The 12,808-nt window shown below is 49.8% G+C and overlaps 1 protein-coding gene across 7 annotated transcripts in view; it reads right to left on the bottom strand.

Moving 5' to 3' along the window:
* Nucleotides 1–12,808, bottom strand: part of trappc9 (trafficking protein particle complex subunit 9) — a 1,402,808-nt gene that overhangs the window by 1,342,219 nt on the left and 47,781 nt on the right. For 2 of the 7 annotated variants that reach the window (XR_011595734.1, XM_070892877.1), the window contains exon 1: nucleotides 1,902–2,211. The exons of 2 other annotated variants lie outside the window; for them this stretch is intronic. The gene's annotated coding sequence lies outside the window, so the exon portion shown is untranslated. Of the gene's footprint in view, nucleotides 1–1,901; nucleotides 2,213–12,808 lie in introns of those variants that run through there. 3 more of the 7 variants (XM_070892863.1, XM_070892839.1, XM_070892871.1) reach the window with 2 other exon arrangements.

A 12,808-nucleotide genomic window follows, 5' to 3' on the forward strand; every position in this document is an offset into this window, starting at 1 on the left:
CCTCCTATCAACAAGAGCAAGCATCGACGACGAGATCCAACACCGCCTCCAGTGCAGCCTTTGGCCGCCTGAGGAAAAGTGTGTTTGAAGATCTGGCCCTCAAAACTGCCACCAAGCTCATGGTCTACAGGGCAGTAGTAATACCTGCCCTGCTGTATGGCCCAAAGACATGAACCATGTACAGTAGACACCAAGTCACTGGAGAAATATCACCAACTGTGTCTACGCAAGATCCTGCAAATCCCGAGAAGACAGGCACATCAACATCAGCATCCTCATTCAGGCTATTATCCCCAGCATTGAAGTACTGACCACACTCGATTCGCTCCGCTGGGCAGCCACATACTTCGCATGCCAGACACGAGACTGCCAAAGCAAGTGCTCCACTCGGAGCTCCTTCACAGCAAACAAGCCAGAGGTGGGCAGCGGAAACGCAAAAAGGACACCCTCAAAACCTCCCTGATAAAGTGCAACATCCCCACTGACACCTGGGAGTCCCTGGCCCAAGACCACCCTAAGTGGAGGAAGTGCATCCAAGAGGGTACTGAGCACCTCGAGTCTCAACGCCGAGAGCATGCAGAAATCAAGCGCAGGCAGCGGAAAGAGCGTGCGGCAAGCCAGTCCCACCCACCCCTTCCCTCAACCGCTATCTGTCCCACCTATGACAGAGTCTGTGGCTCTCGTATTGGACTGTTCAGCCGCCAAAGAACTCACTTCAGGAGTGGAAGCAAGTCTTCCTCGATTCCGAGGGACTGTCTCTGATGATGATGATGATGGGAATCAGTAGAAAAGGTTCAGGAGGAGGAAAAGCAACATACATCCAAATGGCACGTTGCAGTGTTCCAGAAAACTTTTACTTATTTTTCTCTGTGAGCAACATGGGAAATTAATGTGTGGGACGAAGTTCACACAATCGTTTCTACTGTAACAAGACTGATTAACCATTGCAAATGAAAATCAACAGCTCAATACAACTGATGTCTCCTTTAATAATTTGTGTAATAAATTTACTGGCCAGAAAATCTGTCAACATCTGCAAACAATTTTTTTCTTGTCGGCTCAGGCTTTAACAATAGTATTTCTAAGTGTGCCAATTCAAATATTTTCAAAAAGCAATCACTAGCGTGCTACATGGCATTACATTAAATTAAGTCCACTTCTTCCGTCGAATATTTAAACTTTTTCTACCTTGAATTTAAACTGATGTGTTTTGTCAACAAATTCCAACACTCAAAGAGAGCTACGTTTCCTTGACAGATTACAGTGAATTATTTTCAAAACATCTGGTACGAGAAGTTCTATCATCTACCAATTCTAACATTATGTACTTTATTTTATATAAGCAAACATTACTCCAGCCAAGACTATCACTTACCTTCTCGGATCTTGAACTGCACTTAGCAAGTTATTTTAACATTTATTGAGCAGGCTAAATACTCGTTTCAAGCATCCTGAAATAATATTAAGTGCTTGTCTGATAAACAAAATGCATTCTACATGCAACCCTACTTCGACAAATTTAGCAACAATGAGAAACCGGGAAACACACAAGGCCCAAGCTGCAGCAAAAGGCATCAGGTAGAAACACTCCAGTCACCGCCCAGACTTAACCAATCGACTCTGATGTAACAACAGGTAACAACTCAATTTTGAGAAGTTAAATACAATTAACTCTTGTCTTTAACATATCACCAGAAGTCCTCCGTCCCTCTACTACACACTCCCGTCCACGTCAATGTTAACACACAAAACCCCCACAAGATTTCTAAAAGCTTCGCGACCTCAGCTCAACGGACTCCATACATAAAATGAATATTCAGATGCCTCGCGTTAATGCAAGATACAACAGCCATTCTTTTCAAATGTAATGTCTCTTTTTATATGGATTATGTACACCTTACCCTCAAACAGTTGATTGAACCCGACGAGAGATGAGCGCGCAGCCGCTATCAGAAGTTTGCCCGGGATGTGACCGGCCGGGCGCGCGAGTGAGGAAGTCGTTGTCCTTTTGTTGTTGATGGTTTTAATTGGTCTGCAGGCTCATGCCATCACATTCGGACTCCGCCGGCTCATGCTCCAGCTGTCTCGTGCGTACACCTGTCACTCAATGTCGCGTTCGGTCCCAATCATGGGTAAGAGCCTGACGTCGGAGTTCAGGCCCGCGCCCGGCGCGCTCGCCGGATTCTCTCGCTGACGGTTGGTGCTGTTTTTTTCCCCGCCCCTCGTGAATCACATCAATGTCAAATCAGCAATGACGTCTTTACTGGCCATCCGCGGACCTGGCCCAGCCGCCTCCAATACACCGAGTACATAAACAGACGGGGTAGGGGAGGTGACGGACAGAATAATACGCTTAAATTACATGGTCAGAAAATATTCAACAGAATTTTATCTTCAGTCTCAATGAAACAAATCTGTATTTTTTTCCCAGAGGATTTACGCTGCACTGATTTGGTACTGTAAAGGTTGGATGAGATGCATTTTCTCCGCAACACCCCAAACATTAAATTAATCAGGAAGAATCTAACTCGGGCCAGTTACGAGGGGAAAGCGTGGAGCGAAATGGGCCGAGGTGACAGTAGGGGGCAGTTTTGTTCGCGATAAAATGGAAATATAATAACCCTTAATCAGCAAGGAGAGACTCGTGCATCCTCGTCCTCTCTTGTATTGGAAGCTGCCCCTCCCCCAGATCTTACAAAAAGCGGGATTTCTGAGATGCACGGGAAAGACTTTTATCAAATACACAAATGTAACTTGAGCGACACGAGTTCAGTGAACCAACTGCCGACAGACCCGAATCTGAAATATTAGGTCCTTCATTGAAACACCTGTGAACTCATTCTTTTTTGGGTGGAAGCAAGTCAACATCGTTTCGAGGAACTGCCTATGATGATGATCTGAGCAGGTCTCCAGTCCTCTTGGTTAACTCTTGCCACTGGACCAAGACCGAGCTCTGCCAAGTCCACCACATGTTAAAAAAAATCCATGCACAGGCATCTTCCACCCTTTAGGATGTAGTTCAGGACCTGGAATATTAGGTCCTTCATTGAAACTCCTGTGAACTCATCCTTTTTTGGCGTGGAAGCAAGTCATCCTCGTTTCGAGGGACTGCCGATGATGATGATCTGTTTACCTGCACATCAATGAGGTGGCATTACAATGTACTGTGTGGAGGATTGGACAGAAGCTGTCAACATCCACGACAGTAACACTGCATTCACACTGTAACCTGCTGGGCGTCAGTCCCAGATTTTGGACACTCAAATGGGATTTCTCGAGGAGGGCATCTCACACAGCTTCAACTTGGAGTTAGTGCGAGCCTTGATGCTCGGTTTGCACGACATGAGTTTAGTTTGGTGTGAAGCCAAAACAGCTTCATCCCGATGCTAAACTTATAGTGTGAATACAACTCAGTAAGAGAGATTGCAAACTCATTTCAACATATGTGTTTCCTTGTTACGGGCGTGGTAGGTCAAAATAGGTCTTATTTCAAACCAAAATGACTCATCACTTCCCCTCTCTTGGTTTTCCATAATTTTGTGATCCAGCTGTTGGCAACTGAGCATTCTCAAATTGCACCGATTGCATTGCTGTTCCCCCGAATCAGGCGTTAAAACATCTTAAGACTCCCTTATTTTACAAATCACCGACTGTAATGGGCCTCTGAGTGACCTTCCTTTGTTTAAATTCATGTTCCCGCTCCAGCCACAACCCCATTTCTTCTATTTCCCTTTTTAAGCCATTCTCAAGCCTGCTTCCCTCTTCCCCGCATTCAGCCGTGCCACTTTTCATTTCCTACCCCCACTGTATTTTATCTCTCCACTATCTTCTGCAACCCACGCACAGCTAAATTCCGCCGCCATATATTCTTTGGCCCCTTGGTACTTTCCTTCACAATTTTTGCTCACTTTGCAAACAAAGTCTTCATTTTGGATGATTTTATCAACCTCCTGGCACTGACCAAAACATGGTTCATGAGTGTTGGAGTGGATTTTCGGACATAGCAAAGCATGATGGGGTAAGCCAACTATCTGCCTTTCCACTAAATTAACTTTGTACCAAGAAGCCTATCTGCTGTCCGCTGATATGAACTCTGCTGCAACAAGTTACTCATGGCCAGGTGCAGGCCACTGTTTCATAGAAAGCTTTACAACAGTATAACTAACCACAAAAGAAGATACAGAGGAAGGGCACCCAAACTCGCGCCATGCTATCAGGTTTCACTAGGACTAAAAAGTTGTGCAACAATATGATTGGTTGTATGTAAATGAATTGTGTTGCCATATGGATTGATTGGTTGTATGTAAATGAATTTAAATGATTGTATTCCGCCCTCTGTAAACTGCTTATAACCCCGCGGCACCAGGCAGTCGGGGAGAAGGTGCTTCGCAGGTCGTGGGATCTCAACTCTTCTCCCAGAGCTCTGTTAGCAATAAAGTTGTCTCTCTTACCTTACCAGAGTCTATGTGAATTTATTTTCACCAACAATGAGCAACAACCCCTTCCACCTTACAAAGACCTTCACCACAGCCCCACCCAAACCTGAACTCCAGGACATAGTCGACTTATTTACTGAGGCATACAAAAGCATGGGCCTTGCGCTAAACATCCGTAAGACAAAAGTCTTCCACCAACCTGTCCTCGCCACACAGGACTGCCCCACAGTCATCAAGATCCACGGCGCGACCCTGGACAATGTGGACCATTTCCCATACATCGGGAGCCTATTATCAACAAGAGCAGACACTGACGACAAGATCCAACACCGCCACCAGTGCACCAGTGCAGCCTTCGGTTGCCTGAGGAAAAGAGTGTTTGAAGACCAGGCCCTCAAAACTGCCACCAAGCTCATGGTCTACAGGCCTGTAGTAATACCCACCCTCTTGTATGGCTCAGAGACATGGATCATGTACAGTAGACACCTCAAGTCGCTGGAGAAATACCATCAACGATGCCTCCGCAAGATCCTACCAATCCCCTGGGAGGACAGATGCACCAACATTAGCAACCAGGCCAACATCCCCAGCATTGAAGCACTGACCACACTTGATCAGCTCCGCTGGGCAGGCCACATCGTTCGCATGCCCGACACGACACTCCCAAAGCAAGTGCTCTACTCAGAACTCCTTCATGGCAAACGAGCCAAAGGTGGGCAAAGGAAATGTTACAGGGACACCCTGAGGCCTCCCTGAAAAAGTGCAACATCCCCACTGACAACTGGGAGTCCCTGGCCAAAGACCATCCTAAGTGGAGAAAGTGCATCCGGAAGGGCGGCGAGCACCTCGAGTCTCATCGCTGAGAGCATGCAGAAATCAAACGCAGGCAGCGGAAAGAGCGTGCCACAAACTTGTCCCACCCACCCTTGCAGTGGTGCAGCAGGGAGGGATTCAAATTCCTGGGGCATTGGAACCGGTTCTGGGGGAGATGGGACCAGTACAAACCGGACGGTCTGCAGCTAGGCAGGACCGGAACCAATGTCCGAGGGGGAGTGTCTGCTAGTGCTGTTGGGGAGGAGTTAAACTAATATGGCAGGGGGATGGGAACCAATGCAACCAATGCAGGGAGACAGAGGGAAACAAAATGGAGACAGAAGCAAAAGACAGAAAGGAGATGAGTAAAAGTGGAGGGCAGAGAAACCCAAGGCAAAAAACAAAAAGGGCCACTGTACAGCAAAATTCTAAAGGGTCAAAGTGTAATAAAAAGGCAAGCTCGGTGCCTCAATGCGAGGAGTATTCGGATCCCAGGAGAGGGCTCTGAGCTAGTTAGAGTGGGTGAGAGCGCAGATGAACAGAACCCCAAGAAAGAATGAAAAAGGCAAGAGGCAACAGAGCAGAGTAGCATTGGGGTAAGTGTAAACCACAAGGTGATAGGAAGGGACAATATGTATGAATATAAAGGGGCTGCAGGAGGGGTCAAAACTAAAAATCATGGTTTAAAAACGAGTATTAAAACACTCTACCTAAATACACGCAGCATTCGAAATAAAGTAAATGAGTTGACGGCACAAATCATTACAAATGGGTATGATTTGGTGGCCATTACAGAAACGTGGTTGCAGGGTGGCCAAGACTGGGAATTAAACATACAGGGGTATCTGACAATTCGGAAGGATAGACAAGAAGGGAAAGGAGGTGGGGTAGCTCTGTTAATAAAGGATGATATCAGGGCAGTTGTGAGAGATGAGATTGGCTCAAATGAGCAAAATGTTGAATCATTGTGGGTGGAGAGTAGAGATAGTAAGGGGGAAAAAGTCACTGGTGGGTGTAGTTTATAGGCCCCCAAATAATAACTTCACGGTGGGGCGGACAATAATCAAGGGAACAATAGAGGCATGTGAAAAAGGAACGGCAGTAATCATGGGGGATTTTAACCTACATATCGATTGGTCAAATCAAATCGCACGGGGTAGCCTGGAGGAGGAATTCATAGAATGCATACGGGATTGTCTCTTACAGTATGTTACAAAACCTACAAGGAAGCAAGCTATCTTAGATCTGGTCCTGTGTAATGAGACAGGAATAATAAACGATCTCCTAGTAAAAGATCCTCTCGGAATGAGTGATCACAGTATGGTTGAATTTGTAATACAGATTGAGGGTGAGGAAGTAGTGTCTCAAACGAGCGTACTATGCTTAAACAAAGGGGACGACAGTGGGATGAGGGCAGAGTTAGCTAAAGCAGACTGGGAACACAGACTAAACAGTGGCACAATTGAGGAACAGTGGAGGACTTTTAAGGAGCTCTTTCATAATGCTCAACAAAAATATATTCCAGTGAAAAAGAAGGGCGGTAAGAGAAGGGATAACCAGCCGTGGATAACCAAGGAAATAAAGGAGAGTATCAAATTAAAAACCAATGCGTATAAGGTGGCCAAGGTTAGTGGGAAACTAGAAGATTGGGAAAATTTTAAACGACATCAAAGAATGACTAAGAAAGCAATAAAGAAAGGAAAGATAGATTACGAAAGTAAACTTGCGCAAAACATAAAAACAGATAGTAAAAGCTTTTACCGATGTATAAAACGGAAGAGAGTGACTAAAGTAAATGTTGGTCCCTTAGAAGATGAGAAAGGGGATTTAATAATGGGAAATGTGGAAATGGCTGAGACCTTAAACAATTATTTTGCTTCGGTCTTCACAGTGGAAGACACAAAAACCATGCCAAAAATTGCTGGTCACGGGACCTTGAGACAATCACTGTCACTAGGGAGGTAGTGCTGGACAGGCTAATGGGACTCAAGGTAGACAAGTCCCCTGGTCCTGATGAAATGCATCCCAGGGTATTAAAAGAGATGGCGGAAGTTATAGCAGATGCATTCGTTGTAATCTACCAAAATTCTCTGGACTCTGGGGAGGTACCAGCGGATTGGAAAGCAGCTAATGTAACGCCTCTGTTTTTTTTAACAAAAGGGGGCAGACAAAAGGCAGGTAACTATAGGCCGGTTAGTTTAACATCTGTAGTGGGGAAAATGCTTGAAGCTATCATTAAGGAAGAAAGAGCGGGACATCCAGATAGGAATAGTGCAATCAAGCAGACGCAACATGGATTCATGAAGGGGAAATCATGTTTAACTAATTTACTGGAATTCTTTGAGGATATAACGAGCATGGTGGATGGAGGTGTACCGATGGATGTGGTGTATTTAGATTTCCAAAAGGCATTCGATAAGGTGCCACACAAAAGGTTACTGCAGAAGATAAAGGTACGCGGAGTCAGAGGAAATGTATCAGCATGGATCGAGAATTGGCTGGCAAACAGAAAGCAGAGAGTCGGGATAAATGGGTCCTTTTCGGGTTGGAGATCGGTGGTTAGTGGTGTGCCACAGGGATCGGTGCTGGGACCATAACTGTTTACAATATACATAGATGACCTGGAAGAGGGGACAGAGTGTAGTGCAACAAAATTTGCATAGAACACAAAGATTAGTGGGAAAGCGGGTTGTGTAGAGGACACAGAGAGGCTGCAAAGAGATTTAGATAGGTTAAGCGAATGGGCTAAGGTTTGGCAGATGGAATACAATGTCGGAAAGTGTGAGGTCATCCACCTTGGGGGAAAAAACAGTATAAGGGAATATTATTTGAATGGGGAGAAATTACAACATGCTGCAGTGCAGAGGGACCTGGGGTCCTTGTGCATGAACTCTTTTTGGGAGAAAAATAAAACATTAAATCATAAAATGGTGTCCCCCCCGATCTGGGGGGCGCACCAAACATTTCCAAGGCCCTTTTTTTTGTGTTTTTTTGGGGGGGGTTTTGTTTTTTATTTGTTTTTTAAAGTTTTTTTTTGGGCACTAAAATCTTATTTTTTTCTCCAAGTGCCCCCTATAAAAGGGGAGAGGGACACTAAAAAACACCGACAATTAAAACAAATTAAACTTTAAAACATAAAATCAAATTAAAATTTGGTTGCCGGGCATGACGATGCACTCCAGTCCCTCCGGTGCCCACCTCTTGCGGAAGGCCGCGAGCGTACCGGTGGACACCGCGTGCTCCATCTCCAAGGACACCCTGGCGCGGATGTACGTGCGGAAGAGAGGCAGGCAGTCAGGTTGAACGACCCCCTCGACCGCCCGCTGCCTGGACCGGCTGATGACATCCTTGGCCGTGCCCAGGAGCAGTCCTACGAGGAGGCCCTCGGACCTACCCGCTCCCCTCCGCACAGGGTGTCCAAAGATCAGGAGTGTGGGACTGAAGTGCAGCCAGAATTTCAGGAGCAGCCCCTTTAAATAATAAAACAGGGGCTGCAACCTCGTGCATTCCATAAAAACATGGAACACGGACTCTTCCAGACCGTAGAAATTGCAGGCGGCCTGGGAGCCCGTGAACCGGCTTAAAAATTTATTGCACGGGACTGCTCCGTGCACCACCCTCCAGGCCAAGTCCCCGATAAATACTGGGAGGACTCCCGCATAGAGTGCCCTCCATCGGGGACCCCCGTCTCCTCCGGACGGCAAGATGGTACTCCATGGTGTGTCCGGACGGTAGGCGAGGATGGCAAAGTTGAGAGTGTGCAGAAGCAGCCTGTACAGGAAACCCCTCCGCGCGGAACTGAAAGGCACGGAGGGGATTTCCTCGAGGCGGCTCACGTTGTGAGGCGCCGGCTCCCGAGGGAGGTTCCGGGGTTTGGCGCCAATGAGGAATTCCGTCCAGACGGGGGTCAGTTCGGACGGGATCTCCCCACGTGCTTGAGCCTCCACAATGCACCTAACGGAGTCAGGGCCCAAAGCTGTTTTTAGCGACTCGATGGCACTGGCCACACGGCGGACGTTGGCGGAATTTAGGCGCCGCGCCAACGTGTCTGGCGCCATCCAGCCCGCTCCTCTGCCATCGAGCAGGTCCCTGACCTTGGTCACCTCACCAGCCACAGCCCTCTCGTCCGACCGCCACCTAAAACTTCGGTCGTGGAGGTACGGATTCCCGAGCAGTGGCTCGTGCAGGACAGCCGCCACTCCAGCCGGTGGAGAGCTGCGCTTGGTGGAGACTTTGTTCCAGACCCTGATGAGTTCCTTGTAAAAGACAGGCAGCTCCTGGAAGGCGGTCCTGACGCCCCCCAAGCTCACAAACAGGAGCTGCGTGTCGTAGTTGAGGCCGTGCTGCTGGCCTTCTTTCCGGTCGGACGCTCTCCCTCCCCCCCGCCGGAGGCCGTGAAAACAAAGGCCCCCGACGATGCCCGCGCATCCACAGCTCCTGGCACGCGGATGCTACTAGGGGGAGGGGTGGCGGCGGCGCCAGCCTTGGCCGCCTTCGGTGGTTTGCCGGCTTTGGAGGCGGGGCAGTTCTTGCGAACGTGCCCCACCTCCCTGCAGGCATGGCACCGCACGCCGTCCGACGTCCAAAAGACGCGGTAGGCAGTCCCCTCGTGCACCACATTAAAATTGCCCTCCGTCGTCTCCTCCCGCGCCAGCTGGACAACGAGCTGGCAGCGGAAGGGGAACACATGGCGCAGGCTGTTCTCCCTGAGGCCAAGCGGTATGGGGTTGATCCCCGACCTTACCTCCCCCAGTTGGTGTAGGTGAGGGAGGAGGAGCTCAGTGGGAACAAAGGGCGGGACGTTTGAAATGATGACCCTCTGCGCGGTGGCCTCGAGAGGGTCCACCGGCAGGAACGTCCCGCCCACCGTGAGCCCCTTTTCGAGGGCCAGGGACACCGCCCGCTCCGACCCCAGGAAGAACACGGCCCTCCCAGACATCTTGGAGGCTGCGACAATGGCCGAGGGGCCGACTACCCCAGCCATCGCCCGCACGCACTCCTCAATGCTCATTGTGGGGTGAGTGTAGCTCTTGACCCCGTGTTTTTTTGTTGTCAGTCTGAATGGTGGCAGGGCAGCAGGAGGCGCAGGAGGCGCCGTGGATGTGGACGCCGCCTGCGCATATGTCCTAGCTAGCCCTGCCACCGGCGTGGATGGGGTCGCCATCACGGGGTCCCTTTAAGGGCTACACCCACCCCAAAGTCACAGGCCTTAATGGTCTTTAATTGGCCTCGTTGGTGTTTTGAGCAGAGGGAGCTCTAAAAGAGGCACACCTCTCCCCGAGTTAACGAATGGGGAGGGGCCTTGCTCCCTCTGCTCAGTTGTCTTAATTGTTTTATAATTAGGAGGAAAGGGCTCTCAGAGAGAGAGAGGAGAGAGAGAGAGAAAGAGTGCGGGGGGTGGGAAAGAGGGAAGCGGCGAGGGCAGGTCTCCCCTCACAGCGATGGGTGAGTGTTTCTTAGGGTGCACTCCCCAGATGGCAAAAAAACAGTCTTTGTAGAATGGTCTTCGGGTGGGGGGAGAAGATGTCTTCACCTGGGGTAGCTGGAGCCACCCAGGCACACACTCCCAATGAAGTTTAATAGGGTGATTAGTACTTCTTCAGCCAGGTAGCTCCAGCTATCCCAGGCTCGGCAATGGGGGAGGGGTGCTTCAGTGGTGTGTGGGGCCTAGCTGTAAGCAAGACCCACACACACACTTCCACACACACACACCCCCCGCGATGTTCCGGCCCTTGAAAGGTCTTCTTTCCTCCCCCCACCGATACAACAAAGTCTTTCGGGGAATGCACCAAAACACACCCACCTGTCGAAGATTGTAGAAATGGCTCTCCCTCCTTCCACACTGGATGGTGTTCCTCAGGTTGTTCTTTTCCCCCTCTCTCCAACTCTCTGTAGTTGTAATAAGTGATAAATTTTCTGCTCTCCTCCTCTCCCTCTGGATGTTGAATGTGTAGTAAGCCAGCCCTCTCCTCCTCTTCCTGGGCTGTTCTCAGGGCTCACTCCAGGCCTTCCAGACAGGAGCTTCAGCAGGGAGTTCCTTCTCTCTCAGCAGCACAGCTCCAAGTGAATAGGCCACGCCTCCAAAGCTCCACCATTGGTCCTTGTGCATGAACTCTTTTTGGGAGAAAATTAAAACATTAAATCATAAAATGGTGTCCCCCCAATCTGGAGAGGCAACAAAACATTTCCAAGGCTCTTTTTTTTGTGTTTTTTTTTGTGTTTTATTTTGTTTTTTTGTTTTTTTTTAAAGTTTTTTTTTGGGCACTAAAATCTTATTTTTTTCTCCAAGTGCCCCCTATAAAAGGGGAGGGGGACACTAAAAACACCGGCAATTAAAACAAATTAAACTTTAAATCATAAAATCAAATTAAAATTTGGTTGCCGGGCGTGACGATGCACTCCAGTCCCTCCGGTGCCCACCTCTCGCGGAAGGTCACGAGTGTACCGGTGGACACCGCGTGCTCCATCTCCAAGGACACCCTGGCGCGGATGTACACGCGGAAGAGAGGCAGGCAGTCAGGTTGAACGACCCCCTCGACCGCCCGCTGCCTGGACCGGCTGATGGCACCCTTGGCCGTGCCCAGGAGCAGTCCTACGAGGAGGCCCTCGGACCTACCCGCTCCCCTCCGCACAGGGTGTCCAAAGATCAGGAGTGTGGGACTGAAGTGCAGCCAGAATTTCAGGAGCAGCCCCTTTAAATAATAAAACAGGGGCTGCAACCTCATGCATTCCATAAAAACATGGAACACGGACTCATCCAGACCGCAGAAATTGCAGGCGGCCTGGGAGCCCGTGAACCGGCTTAAAAATTTATTGCACGGGACTGCTCCATGCACCACTCTCCAGGCCAAGTCCCCGATAAATACTGGGAGGACTCCCGCGTAGAGTGCCCTCCATCGGGGATCCCCGCCTCCTCCGGACGGCAAGATGGTACGCCATGGCGTGTCCGGACGGCAGGCGAGGATGGCAAAGTTGAGAGTGTGCAGGAGCAGCCCGTACAGGAAACCCCTCCGCGCAGAACTGAAAGGCACGGAGGGGATTTCCTCGAGGCGGCTCAAGTTGTGAGGCGCCGGCTCCCGAGGGAGGTTCCGGGGTTTGGCGCCGATGAGGAATTCCGACCGGACGGGGGTCAGTTCGGACGGGATCTTCCCACGTGCTTGAGCCTCCTCGATGCACCTAACGGAATCAGGGCCCAGAGCTGTTTTTAACGACTCGATGGCATCGGCCGCGCGGCGGACATTGGCGGAATTTAGGCGCCGCGCCAACGTGTCTGGCGCCATCCAGCCCGCTCCTCTGCCATCGAGCAGGTCCCTGACCTTGGTCACCTCACCAGCCACAGCCCTCTCGTCCGACCGCCACCTAAAACCTCAGTCGTGGAGGTACGGATTCCCGAGCAGTTGCTCCTGCAGGACGGCCGCCACTCCAGCCGGTGGAGAGCTGCGCTTGGTGGAGACTTTGTTCCAGACCCTGATGAGTTCCTTGTAAAAGACAGGCAGCTCCCGGAGGGCGGTCATGACGCCCCCCACACTCACAAACAGGAGCTGCGTGTCGTAGTTGAG

This window comes from Pristiophorus japonicus, chromosome 1, assembly GCF_044704955.1.
Source record: "Pristiophorus japonicus isolate sPriJap1 chromosome 1, sPriJap1.hap1, whole genome shotgun sequence".
Lineage (NCBI taxonomy): Eukaryota > Metazoa > Chordata > Chondrichthyes > Pristiophoridae > Pristiophorus > Pristiophorus japonicus.